Raw genomic sequence first — 16,381 nt, 5'->3', positions numbered from 1 at the left:
AGCTATGTATTATTATTATTATTTTTCTATGCCCCAGAGCCCAGCATTGTGCTTGACAAAGCACAAAGTAATTGACTAATATATATTTGCTGAATATATGCCAGCCAGGATCTTAGAAAAAATTCTTGAGAGGAGACAGGTTTTCCTATTTCCTCAAATTTATCACAATTCTCTGCCTTTGGGACACATATGACCACTTTACAAATTACACAGGAAATTTATTTGAAACTGAAATTCTGTAACTCCAATTAGGAGAGGTGGACATTTACAGATGGAGAGACTGAAGGAAAACTTTTTCTGAGCTACTAGGTTTTCTTTTCCACTCAAGTTCTTTTTATGTATTGCTGGCATCTGTGAAAGAGCAGGAGATGCCATATATTGCAGCTGGGTACCCAGGTGGCCTACTGATATTCAAAGGGGACTGGTTTGGCATGAATTCTAGGGCAGCGTCACGCAGCTGTCATGAGCCACTCTGTGGCTAGAAGCAGCAGATGTTACTGATATCTGAAAGGCAGTCATGTCATCAGATATGGGAGAAGACCAATGTAAAATGCAAAGTATCTGACCCAAATATCATTTAAGAAATCACACACATTTTCCATTCAGTTTTCAAATTCACATCCACATACTATTTTTTTCAGTTGAGAGTAATTGATAGGCTTAATTATACAACAAGGAAAACAAAAATTCCAGTAATTCTACTTTTGTTTTAATAATCACTTAAATGTAAAGTACCTTCAGAGCCTCCAGGATGTATTATACCTTAAAATTGTTAATTATCGAGAGATGAAAAAGTGTTACTGTATCATATTTTTGTTTCCTTTTTTCATGAGTTACTGTTTGAAACAATCTGTGCTCATTAAAAAGCAATACTTGTTTATAATGCAAAAACCTAAACATTAATTTCTTAAGCAGAAACATCTTATATTGTGCAGGACTTTTAATATCTGACAGATGGCTTTACATTTTTTATTTCTTGCCTGTTGTATTCATACATTTTGTTTATTATGGAAGATTTGCCATAATACAATCAGAACCATGTGGCGTATTGTTGATCTAAAGGACAATTGGGATTTTCTGAAATATCAGCAGCCCTAATAAGTTGTGGAGTAATGACATATAACAATTTTTCTGATCCCAGAAAATACAGAAGGCATCAAGTGTGGTGATCAACCCTAAAAATCAGAAAACTCCAAGGCAAAGAAAGTTGTTGAAAGGCAAAAAGTGACAGTAGATTGTACATTATGAAATGTTGGCATGTGTGTTTTGGGGGTAGCTTCACTATGTTTTTGAGCTGCTAGGAATGGGTTTCTGGTTTTGAGAGAGGTAGGAGATGAGATTAAAGTCTCCATCCACGATCAACACCACTTCACCATACCTCTCATACACACCGATTTGTGCACATTTTGTTCTTAAACACATCCTCTCCTTCAATTCTACATTCAGTATATACATACCTTTGCATTCTTTCACTCTACATTTTTCTCTCCCTTTCCATGCCCCTACCCTGCCCCCACCTGCTGCTCCCTCAAAAGTCAGTTGCTAGGCCTTTGGAAAAGCAAAAGATAAACTGTGATTGAGAGACATCCTTTAAAAAAACCTACTTCAAGGTCAATTTGCTAATTCCTTTAGAAAATGAGTAAGTATGTAGCCGGGCGAGGTGGCTGGCGCCTGTAGTCCCAGCTACTTGGGAGGCTGAGGCAGGAGAATGGCTTAAACCCGGGAGGCGGAGCTTGCAGTGAGCTGAGATCCGGCCACTGCACTCCAGCCCGGGCGACAGAGCGAGACTCCGTCTCAAAAAAAAAAAAAAAAAAAAAAAAAAAATGAGTATGAAAGGACCATTTTGAATTTGGGGCTTTCAGGAACTTCATTACTAAATTAAGACAGAAAGTCCTTGATACGGGAAAATACTTGTTAATTGGACATTTTAGAAGCAAACTGACATTGGTGGGATAAATACATGGGATGGATTCAACTCCCCATTGTCTCCGTTTAATGCCAACTTTAACATCTCCAAATTATCCTAATATGGCTATGACCTGAAAAATTATCCTAAAGGGAACAAAAGTGTTCTTCTGTTTTTTCTTGTTGTTAAAACATCTGCGAGCTTTCTAAACGAGAGGAATTCCCGTATTTCAAGGGGAAAAACACATTTATTGGCCGGGCGTGGTGGCTCATGCCTGTAATCGCAGCACTTTGGGCGGCCGAGGCGGGTGGATCATGAGGTCAGGAGATTGAAACCATCCTGGCTAACACGGTGAAACCCCGTCTCTACTAAAAATACAAAAAATTAGCCAGGTGTGGTGGTGGGCACCTGTAGTCCCAGCTACTCGGGAGGCTGAGGCAGGAGAATGGCGGGAACCTGGGAGGTGGAGCTTGTAGTGAGCTGAGATCATGCCACCTTACTCCAGCCTGGGCAACAGAGTGAGACTCTATCTCAAAAAAAAAAAAAAATTATTGCCTCATAATAAGTTTTATAGTGTCAGCTCCTTTATGCTTTCACTTTTTCACAAAATCACAATTTTATTATGTTCTTTTAATACAGCTAAAGTAAAATAAGCTTGCCTAAGTAGGAAAAGTTTTATTTAAATTTTGGAGGGTTTTTATCATTCCCATCATTCCCCTGTACCCTATGTAAAAAGACTAATCTAAATCATAAATACACGGCAAAAAAACACAAAACCATCGTCAACCTCATTCCTTCTTCTGCATGTGAGTTTTCTAAGGACTCTCCAGATTAAATGACTTGTTCCAAATTCTACAATCAGTTTGTGTCTATTTCAAGAACAGAATCCAGCTTTCCAGTTTTAAATGTGATGCTTTATTTTCCATGCAAAATATTTTGTTTAAAAAAACATTAAATTATCAAGTATTGGACAGAATCCTCAGGTGTGTTGAATCTCCCTGTGGCTTCTGGCAGGTGACCACTTAAAGGCCACAATAACTTGATGTAGAAAAATCTTCATCTTGAGATGTTATCATCACATCAGACTTCAACTCTAGCCACCACTCCCAAGTAACATAAATCTACATTACACTGTGAAGTTAAAAGTAGGTCAAGTGTCAACCAAATAACTCAAGAAGGTATTCGCTCAATCAAAATGACAATGAAGAAAAAGTGGCAAGTTTCATATCAAGAATGCAGAGAAAATGCCTACTATAACCTTTATGCCTGTTCCATTTGAATGACTTTCATGCCTTTTGTGTTTGTGCATGCCAGTTTATCAAGGATCATAGTGCCTTCAGCATCTCAATGAAGGCCTTTTTAGGCTTTGTTTCAATTCTAAGATTTATGGGATTTGTCATCAGGCTACTTGAATATATGGAAAGTGGAGAGTTGATATACTGACAGGGATTTTTATTTATTATTTTTGAAGCAAACAGGAATGTGGAACAAAATATTTTGAAAATTAAGTCACCAGTATCTTCAAGTTTTCCCTTTACCAAAATTGAGAAAATAACAGCTGTTTTTCCTGATTCCACTACATTGTAGATACATTTTGTGTGCCTTGTGCAATTTTTCTGATTTTTCTTTATCAATATTAATAGATCAATGATCAATTATTATTGAGCACTGATATGAGCTAAACTTTTTTTAGACTTAGCTAACACTGAGAGAATGGTATCTTTAATTTCTGATTTTTTTACTATATATAAGTTATACTTCAGTTTCATAATGTAGAAACCTGATGCTTTTTCTTGAAGAGATAATGTGAGTGGGGCTGTAAGCCTAATATATACAAAATACACACACACATACACACACCTATATATGTGTATGTGTATATACACACAAACACATACACACATCCTCACATCCACATACATATACATGAACATTTGTCTAGATGACAAACTGTAGAATTGAGAACTCAATGGGGTGATATAGAGGTAGATAGATAGTAAGTTCTATAAATCAGTGAAAACTTGAGATCAATGAAAACTATCATAGTCAGAAACTGTTTATAGGAAGAAAACAAATGTGGGCTGTGCCTAATAGGGAGGACATAATAGGTAAGGAAAAGTACATATATTCTTTTGTTTTTATGTTTATTTGTAATTAACACATAATAACGGTGTATATTTGTAAGATACATTGTATTGTTACATCTATGTATACATTATAGAAAGAGCCAATCAAGTCAATTAACATATCCATCACCTCCCAAACTTATTTTTATACGTGTGGTGAGATGTTAAAATTATACTATTTAAGCAATTTTGAAATACACAATACATCATCATTAACTGTGGTCACCCTGCAGTGCAACAGATCACTAAAATTTATTCTGCCAGTCTAACTGAAATTTTTATCCTTTAACCAACATGTTCTCTTTCCCCATCTCTCCCTGATTCCCTGTAATCTACTTTCTCTTTCTATAAGATTGACTCTTCTAGATTCCTCACTTACAATTCATTGTAAGTGAATTTATAAAATATTTATCTTTCAGTGCCTGGCTTATTTCATTTAGCATAATGTGCTCCAGTTACATCCATATTATCACAAATAACATAATTCCCTTCCTTTTTTCAGCTGTATAACATGCCATTGTTTGTGTGTTTGTGTGTGTGTGTGTGTGTGTGTTTTCTTTATCCATCCAGCCATTGATGGGTACTTTGGTTGCATCCGTATCTTGGCTATTCTGAATAATGCTGAAATCCACATGAGAATGCAGATATCTCCTTCCTATATGAATTTCAATTCCTTTGAATATATACCCAGAAGTGGGATTGCCGGATCATATGGTAATTCCAGTTTTAGCTTATTGAGGAACCGTCAAAACTATCTCCCAAAATAGCTGTACAAATTTACATTTCCGCAACAGTGTACAAGGGTTCCCTTTTCTCCACATCCTCATGTGGAGAATGAGGATTCGGAGAATTACTGTGAAATATAACACTTATTATCATTCTTTTTATAATAGCCTTTCTAATAGATGTGAGGTGGTACCTCATGTGGTTTTAATTTCCATGTCTTTAATGATTAGTGATGTTGCACATTTTTTCACATATGTTAGCGATTCCTATCTTTTTTTGAGAATCATCTGTTCAGATCACTTGCCTATTTTTAAATTGGGTTATTAGTATTTTTGCTATTAAGTTTTTTGAAGTCCTTATTTTTGATACTAGCTCTTTATCAGACATACGGTTTGCATATACCTTCTCCCAATCCATGAGTTGTCTCCTCACTCTGTTGCTTCCTTTGTTATGGAAGAGCTTTTTAGTTTGATGCAATTTAATTTGTCTCTTTTTGCTTTTGTTGCCTATACTTTTGGAGTCCTAGCCAAGATGTCATTGCCCAGACTAATATCATGGAGTTTATTCCCCATGTTTTCTTTGAGTAACTTTACAGTTTCAAGTCTTATATTTAAGTCTATATTTTATCCAGTTTGAGTTGATGTTTGTGTACGGTGTGAAACAGTACAGTTTCATTATTCTGCATGTGGATATCAAGTTTTCCCAATGTCACATATTAAAGACACTCTCTTTCCCTCATTATGTGTTCTTGCCACCTCTGTTGAAAATCATTTTGTAAATACTTGGGTTTATTTCTGGGCTTTTGATTCTGTTCTACTGGTCTATGTGTTTGTTTTTATGCCAGTCCCATGCTTTTTTGATTTATAATAGCTTTATAGTATATTTTGAAATCAGGAAATGTGATGCTCCAACTTTGCTCTTTTTGTTCAAAATTGCTTTGGATATTCAGTCTTCTCTGCTTCCATATGAACTTGAGGATTATCTTTTATATTCCTGTGAAAATAACATTGAAATTTTGATAGGTTTTGCATGAAATCTGTAGATCACTTTAGGTAGTATGAACATTCTACCAACATTACCTGACCATGAGATATATTTTTATTTATCTATGTCTTCAGTTTTTTAATCAATGTTTTATAATTTTCAATAAACACATCTTTCACCTCCTTGGCTAACTTTACTCCTAAGTATTTTTTATGTTATTGTAAATGGGATTGTTATTTTCCATTTCTTTTTAAGATAGCTCATTATTAGTGTGTAGAAATACTAGTGATTTTTGTATTTTGATTTTGTAACCTACAAATTTGTTTATCAGTTCTAATAGATTTTTTGGTGGAGCTTTTACGGTTTTCTCCATATAAGATCATATCATCAGCAAACAGAGATAATTTCACTTCTTCCTTTCATATATGATATCTTTAGCTTATTCTTGCCTAAATGCTCTGGCTAGGACTTCAAGTACTATGCCGAATATAAGTGGCAAGATTGGGCATTCTTGTTGCTGACCTTACAGGACAAGCTTTCAGCATTTCACTGTTGAGTCTGATGTTAGCTGTGACCTTATTATACACGGCTTTTATTGCATTGAGGTACATTTATTCTACACCTAGTTTTTTGAGAGTTTTTAACATAAAGGGATATTGAATTTGTTGAAAATTTTTTCTGCTTCTACTCAGATGATCATGTGCTTTGGGTTATTCATTTTGTTAGACATGCCTTACAAGAAATACTAAAAGGAGTTCTTCAACCTGAAGGAAAAAGTACCACTAGGTAGAAACAAAAATATATAAAAATATGGTCAGAGTGGAAGCAGGTGTGAGAGGGTCCAGCAGAAGGAAACATGGCTGCCAGTGTGTTTGAGTCCATTAGCAAGTTTGGCCTGGCCTTAGCTGTTGTAGGAGGCATGGTGAACTCTGCCTTGTACAGTGTGGATGCTGGACACAGAGCTGCCATCTTTGACTGATTCTGTGGCATACAGGACATTGTGGTAGGGGAAGGGACTCACTTTCTCATCCCGTGGGTACAGAAACCAATTTTCTTTAACTGCTGTTCTCGAACATGTGATGTGCCAGTCATCACTGGTAGCAAAGATTTACAGAATGTCAACATCACACTTTGTATCCTCTTCTGGCCTGTTGCTAGCCAGTTTGCTCACATCTTCACCAGCATCGGAGAGGACTACAATGACTGTGTGCTTCTGTCCTTCACTACCAAAACCCTCAAGTTAGTGGTGGCTCACTTTGTTGCAGGAGAACTGACCACCCAAAGAGAGCTGGTCTCCAGGTAGGTGAGTGGTGACCTTACAGGGCAAGCAGACACCTTTGGGCTCATCCTGGATGATGTGTCCTTCACACATCTGACTTTTGAGAAGGAGTTTGCAGAAGCAGTGGAAGCCAAACAGGTGGCTCAGCAGGAAGCAGAGAGGGCCAGATTTGTGGTGGAAAAGGCTGAGCATTAGAAAAAGGCAGCCATCATCTCTGCCAATGACAACTCCAAGGCAGCAGAGCTGATCCCCAACTCACTGGCCACGGCGGGGACAGCCTGATTGAGCTGTGTAAGCTGGAAACTGCGAGACATTACATACCAGCTCTCATACTCTGGGAACGTCACCTACCTACCTGTGGGGCAGTCCGTGCTCTGTGCTCCTCCAGCTGTTGCAGTGAGGGCCCACCCTGTCTTTACCCCTGAGGGTCAACTGGGCCACAGCCCAGTGATTCTTAACAATGCCTTCCTTTTGCCCCAACCCAGACTGGATTATTTCCAATGACCTGTTTTCTAGTTCATCAATTCTTCTTCTGCTTGTTCTACTTGCCTATTGAACCCCTCTTTTGAATTGTTATTATTGTATTCTTCAGCTCAATAATTCCTGTTTGGTGTTATCTAATATTTCCTGTCTCCATTTTAAAGTTCAGTTTGTTCATACGTTTCTCTCCACACCTCAGTGATCATCTTTATTACTGTTCTTTTGAACTGCCTATCGAGTAAATTCTATGTCTCCATTTCATCAGGGTTGGCTTCTAGAGATTTATCTTATCATTTATTTGAAATATGTTTTCATATTTCTTTATTTTCCTTGACTTTATGTGGGATTCAGTACTTTAGATAAAAGAACGATCTCTCCCAGTCTTGCTAGATTGGTCTTGTGTTGGAGATATTCCTCCCAATTAGCATGGCTGGAGATGCTAGGTGCCTCAAAAGACTTTGTCTAATCCATTTTGCTTTCATTGGCCCCTGTGTTATTCCATTCTCCATTCTCACACTACTAGTAAAGATATAACCAAGACTGGGTAATTTATAAAGGAAAGAGATTCAATTGACTCACAGTTCCACATGACTGGGGAGGCCTCACAATCATGATGGAAGGCAAAGGAGGAGGAAAGTGATCTCTTACATGGAGGCAGACAAGAAAGCTTGTGTAGGATAATGCCCCTTTATAAAACATCAGATCTCATGAGAATTACTCACTATCACAAGAACAGCAGCATGAGGGTAACCACCCCCATGATTCAAGTACCTCCCACCAGGTTCCTCCCACAACATGTGGGAATCATGGGAGCTACAATTCAAGATGATATTTGTGGGGAGACAGAGCCAAACCATATTGTTCCACCCCTGCCCCTCCCAAATCTCATGTTCTCACATTTCAAAACCAGTCATGCCTTCCCAACAGTCCCCCAGAGTCTTAACTCATTTCAACTCATTAATTCAAAAGTCCACAGTCCAAAGTCTCATCTGAGACAAGCCAAGTCCTTTCTGCCTATGAGCCTGTAAAATCAAAAGCAAGTTAGATACTTCCTAAATACAATGGGGGTACAGTCATTCAGAAAATACAGCTGTTCCAAATAGGAGAAAATGGCCCAAATGAATAGGCCTACAGGCTTCATGCAAGTCTGAGATCCAGTGGGGCAGTCAAATCTTAAAGCTCCAAAATGATTCCCTTTGACTCCATGTCTCACATCCAGGTCTTGCTGATGCAAGAGATAGGTTCCCTTGGTCTTGCGCAGCTCCACTATTGTAATTTTACACATCCTTTAAAACCTACTCAGAGGTTCCCAAACCTCAATTCTTGACTTCTGTGCACCCACAAGCCCAACACCATGTGTAAGCCACCAAAGCTTGGGGCTTACGCCCTCTAAAGCAACAGTCTGAACTCTACACTGGCCCCTTTTAGCCATGGCTGGGATGCAGAGCACCAAGTCCCAAGACTACACAAAGCAACAAGGCCCTGGGCTGGCCTATGAAAAAAAAATTTTGTCCTAAGTCTCCAGGCTTGTGATGATACCAATTTACTATATTAGTCCATTCTCATGCTGCTAATAAAGAAATACCCAAGACTAGATAATTTATAAAGGAAAGGGGTTTCATTAACTCACAGTTCCACATGACTGGGAGGCCTCACAAAATGGCAGAAGGCAAAGGAGGAGCAAAAGCACATCTTACAAGGCAGCAGGCAAGAGAGTTTGTGCAGGGCAACTCCCCTTGATAAAACCATCAGATCTCATGAGACTTATTCACTTTCAAGAGAACAGCATGAGAAAGACCCAACCCCATGATTCAGTTACTTCCCACTGGGTTCTTCCCACAACACATGGGAATCATGGGAGCTGCAATTCAAAATGTGATTTGGGTGGGGACACAGCCAAAGCATATAAATCCCCAAGAAATTAGTGATTGCCAAGTCGTGCTATTGCCTTGAGAGAGTTGGAATAGGAGACAGTCTCTTGGGATTCAGCTAGAGAGGCTAGGGTGTTAGATGTGTGTTCCAGTTTCTTCTTTTCTTGCAGAGAAGCTGAGAGCCAAAGTTTATGTCCCACTTATTCTGTCCTTCACCAAGGAAACAGTCTGAAGCAGCTGCCTCTGCTCATAATCAGAATGCTCACTTTGAGTTTAGTGAGAGATGCTGAACATTTTCAAGTTTAAACGTCTTTTCTTGTTCCCTGTGGTCTAGGAGCCTTAGGAGTGCAGAGCTCTGTCAACTCCTATAACTAGGTGATTTAGGAGCCAGTCCCTTGGGTAAAGGCTATAAAAGTTGGGGCACTCAATGTATGCAGAAGCCACTCCCAGTGAGAGTGTGCATATCTAGATTTACTGCTGGGGCAAACCAGGGGAAAATATGCGGGGAGAGCCCACTCTCCCATTCAAACAAGTGGAAGTCTCACACCCTTCTAGCAGGGGAAGAATGTAGTCCAGAATTATCACTGAAACAAAGCAGGGAAGAAGGTGCAGAGAATGTCTACTTTTCCAGTCAGGAATGAAGAGGTCCCCCAGTCTCTCTCTAATGAGAGATTGCAGAAATTTATCTTAAAAGCAAGCCAAGGAAGGAAGCAAGGGGAGTGCCCACTCTGCTATTAAAGCAAGCAGAACTTTTACACCTCTCTTGTAGGAGTAGACTGAGATTACAGGAATTTATCTTAGGAGCAAGCCCGAGAAGAAGGTACATACAGGACATGCCTTGCTTTCTGTTTAAGCTGGAGAAGGTTTATTCTTCATTTGCTATATAGGTTCCCAGATACTGGCTTGTTAAAAGGCCAGAACCACAGGAAGCTGATGGGAAAGCCTGAGACCAAATTTGGGGGGATTTAGAAGCTGGGCCAATCCTGAGTGCTATAGCTGCTAGGAAGGTTCATGTGCTTCAAACCTTTTTTTTTTTTTTTTTTTCTTTTATGCTTGAGATAAATCTTCTGATGCTCTCTCCCTGTGGTTCATCAAGCATGGGGCTTGAAGAGCCAAGCCCTCTGTAGAGACTGCAAAAATTGGCACTTTATGTGTGGTACAAGCCCCTTACCCCTCAGGAAGAAGCTGGTAGTTGAGATTTTTCTTCTCATTGTAAGGCGCTGTGGTCAGGGTGGAGCTAGTGTATGAGTGTATTTCTGCTTTCAGTATCCATTTTGATGTGACTATTTCTCAGTAGTCTGGCATGTAGGGTTCTTTCATTTGGATTTTGGCTTTCTCTTGGAGAGAATTGACTCATGTTTAGGTGTATACTAGATGTGCCTGTGGGATGAGGGGTAGCCCAGAGCCTGCTCTTTCACCATGTTGCTGACATACCCTCATATATTATTTCTTAATTTTAATTTCCCAAATTGTGTCAAGTTATTAAATGCCTATTTCATTGCCATCACCTTGGGCAAAGTCATTATCATCTCTATTCTAGATTGTTGCCATAACTCCTCAATAAATCACTCGTTTACTCCATTCCAATTCATTTGCCAAATAAAAGTTAAGTAACTTTATGTGAATTAGGTTGCCTTAATCCTCATAACAATGTTCTTTTACTAGGATTGCTGGGCTAGATTATTCTAGTTTAATTTTATTATCTGAGACCCAAATCATAGAAAAATGACATAACTGAAGTCACCCAGCTAGTAAGTTGCAGAGCTAGGATATAATATCAGGAGCTATAGCCTTTACTCATAATCATTGTGCTATATGGTCTCCATTGTATATTATTGTTGTTTGTTTTCATTATGACTATATTAAAGAATGACTTTGGGCTGGGCGCGGTGGCTCATGCCTGTAATCCCAGCACTTTGGGAGGCTGAGGCAGGTGGATCACGAGGTCAGGTGATCAAGACCACGGTGAAACCCTGTCTCTACTAAAAATACAAAAAAAATTAGCTGAGCATGGTGCATGGTGGTGGGCACCCGTAGTCCCAGCTACTCGGGAGGCTGAGGCAGGAGAATGGCGTGAACCCAGGAGGCGGAGATTGCAGTGAGCGGTGATCACGCCACTGTACTCCAGCCTGGGTGACAGAGCAAGACTCTGTCTCCAAAAAAAAAAAAAAAAAAAGAATGACTTTGTGCCAGACATAGTATGTTTATGGGTTAGGGGAAAGATAAAGATTAATATAAAAACAAGCAGCTGCATGAATTTGGTACAACAGCTGTAAAATTAGAAACAATAGTAGCACTAGAACAGAGATTGCAAAGTGGAGCTTATGAAGTTTATGAACTTTAATTAAAATGTCACTGATGTAGGTGCCAAAAACCATGAAAAGGATAAAGTATGTTAGTTAATTGTCTCCTAGCAGGGGAAGGAAAATAGAGTAGATTATCAAATGAGCAATGGGCATTTTACATTTTGATTAAGAACCTTCTCCATCATAAGACATTTATAAAAATATCTGGGAACAAAGACAAGTTTTAATTCCCTGTGGATGATAGGATAGTTTATATTGTATACATGGTCAAATTTACTTGAAAGAGATAAAATATAAAATATTAATCTGTTGAAAGCCTAGAAAATAATAATCGGATATACTCAGTGATACAAAGTAATTCAGATGTCACTTGTTCATGTGAATGAGACATCATGTTTTATTCAGCTTATAGTGTTTGTTCAGACATTGTAAAATAATTTCAGGGAATAAAATGCAGTATTCTAATTAGAAGCTAATAGACTATTCTTTTAGACTCCACACAGTGTACATAACTCCTGGACACTGATGTTGTAATTTTAAAGAAACACAACATTTTTAAGACCTGAATAAAATTCTTTTTAAAAAGCAAGAATGAGCTAATAATCTATAGATGTTGATTTCCCTGAGAAATTATGGCAATAAAAGTTAAATAATATCCAAGTATCATTTTACTTCATCCCATATCAAGTGCCAGACATAGTTCCTTGTTCCTTTACACATAAAATCTTATTAGGGTCTTGGAAGTAGTCATTATTATTCCCACTTTCCATTGGGAAAGTTAAGGCCTTAAAGACTTAAATAATAATTTTCACAAGTATACATAGTACGTGATAGAGCCAGTAGAAAAATTCTGTTTGCTTATTTCATAGCCCAAGTTTTTAATGACTGGGTCATAATGTTCCTTCTTTCTTTTCTCACTTCCTTTTAAAATGTTGAGGGTACACTAAAGGAAATTATTGAGGTAGTCATCGTGGACTCCACTCAATTTGAGTTCTTTCTGCTTTAACATTTATTTTTTTCACATTACCCCGGAGTCTAAATATATGACATTTATCTGGTCAATATTTCATAAATTAAATGTTTTATTCTTATATTAACTTAGTATTACTATGAGTAGATATTAGCCTAATTAATGCACAGTGTTATGCATTTCTACCTCAATCTTTTTATTTTTGTACGAATTTTGAGGAGAGGCTTTACCTAGGAAATACAATATCAGCATTTATCTGCACATTCTGTGAGCACAGATGGCTGATGGGAGAAGCACTCACATTATTTCAAGAGTCAGTAGCCTATGGCATACAGGCAAAACATGAGCCAGTGTTCATTGAGTTATGGAACAGTTGCCACCACTTCTTTGTATCTATCCTCAATATATTTAAGAAATGCCTTTATCTGTGAGAATCAAAGTCAGACAGGTTTTTCTTGTCTTACAAATATCAACCCTTGCAGCATTATACCTGTATATGTACATACAAAATGTCATTACATGTCAGGAGTATAAAATCAGTATAAAATCTGCACTTTCATATCGTTATCTTTGCCAATTAAGATGGAAAGGAGTGAGACCATTAGAACCCTACTTTAAAAGATTTCAAACCAGATTTCATTTCCTGTTCTGTGTGCACGTTCAGGATATAGGGGAAAACAAAACAATATCTTTTCCCTGCCTGTCACAAGGTTTATAACTGACACCCTTATACAAAAGACAGACAGATTCACAAAAGGAAATCATGACAAATTTATTTAACCCAAGTTTTATGTCAAATGAGAGCCTTCAGAAATGAAGACCTAAAGATCCAAGAATTTTTATCCTTAGGCATCTGTTTCATAAGTCAATGATGCTTTTATCCTTAGGATCCAAGAAGAATGGACAGTCATATAGAAGTATGATTGGACAAAAATTAAGTGTGATCTAATGGAATTAAAGGAAGCAGGGCACTTAGCAAGGTTGGTTTGTTCAGATTCTTCTTGGCCTGCAGGTATAGGGCAGAACCCCTCTAAAATTAGAGTCTTATGATCTTATTTCAGGCAGAGTAAGTCAGAGAATTTCTTTATGGCCATACTTCAGGGTAGAAAGGTGGGAGAAGGTCAGAGTGGCCTCCTGGCTACTGCAGTTTTTTCAATTGCCAACTTGACATATTTTGGAGTATTATGTTCAGAGCCCTGATATTGGCAGAGAACCAATAAACCCACAAGCTATGGGAGGACCAAGAAGCAACAGGGTGGAAATAAAGAGCCCTGTGCATCTAACTCACACAACCACAGTACTAATTCATATTTGTAAAAAGGCAAATGGAGAGTCCTGAGGACAACAATCAGTCACTAGTTTATATTAAACAGTCACTGGTTTATATTAAACAGTCTGAATTTAGTGGAGTGCAGATTTAAAATGGTTTTTTTCCCCAATTATTCCTTTTATGCTCTGAAGAATACTCATTTTCAGTCCTTAATGTTATTTAGCACTGATGTTATAGCTTTGTAATAACTTTTAGTTATTGAAAATTCTTTTTATTTTATTTTATTTTTTATGTTTGCAATGGAGTCTCTGTCACCCAGACTGGAGTGCAGTGGCACGACCTCGGCTCACTGCAACCTCTGCCTCCGGGGTTCAAGTGATTCTCCTCCCTCAGCCTCCCAAGTAGCTGGGATTATAGGCACCTGCCACCATGCCCAGCTAATTTTTTATATTTTTTAAATTTTAGTAGAGGCGAGGTTTCACCATGTTAGTTAGGCTGGTTTCAAACTCCTGACCTCAGGTGATTGGCCCACCTGGGCCTCCCAAGGCCTAGGCGTGAGGAACCATGCCCAGCCATTAGAGAAAACTCTAACGTACACTATAAAGCCTTGATTTGTGTAGGCACATATCGCTCACATTCTCTTCTCTCCCTAGGCCCATGATGAAAGAGGAGCTTGGAATGAAAGAGGGCAGGGGTTTGTGGGTTGCCTTCCCCAGTGGGTAGGGTCAAATAGGAAGGCTAGAAAAATGGCAGGTCTTTTGTGGTAAGTTTGATGATGACTTGCCATTGTTGGCTCCATATGGTTCCACTTGCTATTGGTGGCCTTACCCAGGTGATTATCTTCCATACATAGTTTTATTGTTTTCTTAAAACTGTGCTTAGCTTCAACCTTTATTTCTTCTCTTTATCAAGGGCCTTTTTGGAGAGGGAGAGCTTAGTCTCTATTTCACCCAACTGCCTTTCTCAAAGTGTGCCTCCTTGCTGATCTGCCATATTGTTAGTCCCATAGCTCATTCTTTCTTTTCTATGTTCCATGCTCTATAGAGCCCAGAAATGACTGCAGTCTTGTCCAGATGCTATTAAAGACCACTTGCTCCAGGTTCGCTGTATCACTGGACCTATCAATTCTGCTGAAACAACCTGTACAATAAACCCCAATCATAGCTTCAGAATTCACTAGATTGGGAGTGGACTCTTTTCCTAGGGTCATGTAGCTCTCTGAACACATTCTTCTCTGTTCTAAAGGCAGCACCAGGATAGCGTGCTAATTTGCTGTGCAACTATCCAGCTGGGAAAGAAATGCCAGTCTCTTCTTCATTCCGTTAGCTCCCTTGTTTGGGTGAAGGAGGAAAGAAGCTCTTCATTTATGCATATTCCATAGGAAGGGAGGGAAAAGCCTCTTTACCAAACACCTTGTGTTCCTCACAATAAAGAGAAGACCTTAAATTCCTTCTCATGTATAACAAGTCATGTGTCATTTCTTCTGAAATTGGAGCACCTTTTACAAAAGCTGGTCACGGAATGAATGTTGAGTACTCTACTAAATCATGTCTGAGAGAGAGAGAGATTTGTGTGATCTTAGTTAAATAGATTTCATAGCACATTAAAAATTAAGATTGTATCATTGAGCAATCTCATTTGCCATAAACTATCAACCATTTCTAATTTTTCTTCGTTATGCTGTGACCTCCGAAGAACTTCCTCAGTCCCCAAGACATGTGGAAAAGCAGTTGCATATCATTTGACTAGATTACTTTACCTAGTCTTTTAAAGATATTGCCTACAACAATGCCATTTAAAATTGCCAAAAAAAAAAAAAAGTTTAAACCTCATCACTGTGCCAGGAATGTCTTTTATTTTTAATGTTAACCTTGGTAGTTAATTTTGAATTGTCCATTTGTCCGTTCGACCAACGTAGAATAACATCTACTATGTATGTAGCACTGGGCTTAGCTCTAGGGTTACAAAAATGACCAGACATCTCCACTGTCCTTTTTAGAGCCTACATTCTAGGTGAGGAAAGAAAGTATATAGGAATACAAATAAACAAGTTACAGATTGTGGTAAGCAAAGAGGGAACTAAACAGGGTTCCCTTAGAGAAAATAACTGGGGTGGGGCTACTTTAAATATAGCAACTGGAGAAGACCTCTCTGATGAAGTGATGTTTCAGCTGAGATGACAAGTATGGGAAAGAGGTAGCCAAGGTGAAGGGCTGACAGAATTGTATTCCAGGTACAGGGGAAGGAGATTTGAGAATTTGGTGTGTGAAAAGCTATGTGGTATGCTATTCTAGAATGTGGCAGGGGGCCAGTATCACCAGTGTTTTTTGACAGAGAGGGAAAATCAGGTATGGTCTTAGAGGCCCTGCTAAAGAATTGTGTTTACATTCACAGTGCAATGAGAAACCATTCAAGGATTTAAGCAGGGAAGTAAAATTAAGTAATTAAATTTTTAAAAGATCA

At 38.5% G+C, this 16,381-nt stretch overlaps 1 protein-coding gene and 1 pseudogene across 2 annotated transcripts in view; both read left to right on the top strand.

Moving 5' to 3' along the window:
• The window catches only part of GALNT13 (polypeptide N-acetylgalactosaminyltransferase 13), a 612,297-nt gene that overhangs the window by 424,955 nt on the left and 170,961 nt on the right, over positions 1–16,381 (top strand). The window lies entirely within an intron of this gene.
• Positions 6,599–13,987, top strand: LOC117095210 (annotated as a pseudogene).

The sequence above is a fragment of the Trachypithecus francoisi genome, unplaced genomic scaffold (genome assembly GCF_009764315.1).
Source record: "Trachypithecus francoisi isolate TF-2019V2 unplaced genomic scaffold, Tfra_2.0 Lachesis_group13, whole genome shotgun sequence".
NCBI lineage: Eukaryota > Metazoa > Chordata > Mammalia > Primates > Cercopithecidae > Trachypithecus > Trachypithecus francoisi.
Note: the sequence above shows the minus strand (reverse complement) of the source record. Positions and strands in the feature narration are given on the sequence as shown.